This window comes from Alosa pseudoharengus, unplaced genomic scaffold (assembly GCF_046254945.1).
Source record: "Alosa pseudoharengus isolate Yale_2024_CS ecotype anadromous, Long Island Sound unplaced genomic scaffold, YU_APseudo_1.1 YU_APseudo_1.1_scf_10, whole genome shotgun sequence".
Lineage (NCBI taxonomy): Eukaryota > Metazoa > Chordata > Actinopteri > Clupeiformes > Clupeidae > Alosa > Alosa pseudoharengus.
In genome coordinates, this window is record NW_027468565.1 from 11,055,804 (window position 1) to 11,057,102 (window position 1,299).

The 1,299-nt window shown below is 42.5% G+C and overlaps 1 protein-coding gene across 1 annotated transcript in view; it reads right to left on the reverse strand.

The window, feature by feature from the left end:
- LOC143100252 (voltage-dependent calcium channel subunit alpha-2/delta-1) overlaps positions 1-171 on the reverse strand; it is a 112,434-nt gene extending 112,263 nt beyond the window's left edge. The window contains exon 1 of the mRNA XM_076263242.1: positions 1-171. This exon is cut by the window's left edge and continues 308 nt beyond it. The gene's annotated coding sequence lies outside the window, so the exon portion shown is untranslated.
- Positions 172-1,299: the final 1,128 nt, after the last annotated feature.

Below are 1,299 nucleotides of genomic sequence, written 5' to 3' on the forward strand. Positions count from 1 at the left end.
CACGTCTTCTTCAAGTGTCTAAATTAGTCAGTTCATGTAAGATCTGGCGGTTCTGCAGTTGTGTTCTTTTCTCAGGTGAAAACCTGAGTTTTTTCCCTGTTCAGTCAGTTCGTGTTGACACAGCCCTTAAATTCAGACAGCACACGCGCTCTTTTGCTTGTTCACCCCTGCTTTGTTTTCAAACTCCCATGGAGAGAGTGAGCGAGCACAATCGATAGCGGTGGGTCTCACCCGCCCCCCTCTGATCTCATCCTGATGATCCCTCTACGGTTGCCCTACCCACCATTGGTTGCTTTTGTAGATGCCACCAAAACACGCTTTTGCTCGCGCTCTCTCTCTCTCTCCCTCACTTTAAGTGTGAACAGATTGGTGGCTTCTCTTCGAAATTACATTGTTAATCAGTCCTCACCTGAATTTATGGTCAGGATGCATTTCACAAAGACATGCATAGCTGTTATCTTTAACACAAAGAGAGATAGATAGATAGAGAGAGGGAGAGAGAGAGGGGGAGAGAGAGAGAGTGAATATAAACAATGAACTGACAGTGCATTAATTATTCATTGTACATCTGCAGAAGTAATGCATTCCATCCACGGTAGATAGTGTGGGAAAGTGTGTGGTAACTTGTAGATGTGACACATTCTGTCCACATTTCCTGTTGATAATTATGAGCAGAGCTTTTTTGCCTTGTTTTATTTGGGGGAAATGCATTCAAAAATTAAAACCAAAAGAATTATGAGCCTTTTCCCCACATGGCATGGCAATTTTTATACAAGGCACTTGTGTTTGACCTTCTCCCCAACATATTAAAGTAAAAAACTCTTGGCCGTTTACTGAGAAAACAAGGTGGAAGACATTTAAACAAAACATGCTTTTTTTAGAAACAGTTATTTGATTTAAAAAATGTAACTATGTCTGAATCATTTGATTAAATTAAACTTGAAGCCACACCAAATCCTGTTTGCCGATGCAGGCTGGGGCAGAGACAACAAGATGCTAGGGGATTTGGTTTTCGACGATTGCTTAGCAACCACACATTCTATCTCTCTCTCTCTGTCTCTCTCTCCCTCTCGGCTGACTCTCTCTCTAGTGCTCCATAGAGATTTAGCTGTGGTGAGACATAGGCCTGCGACTGAGGTAAGGTGCAGAAATGAAAGGGGAGATGAGGAGATGGGAAGAGGCGGAAGAAAGGAAGAGGTCTTGAGGAACAAAGAAAAAAGAGATGGAGTCTAGTTCTTTTCAAATCACCATGAAACAGACACACACATAAAAGCATCCACGCATGCACGTACTGTACAC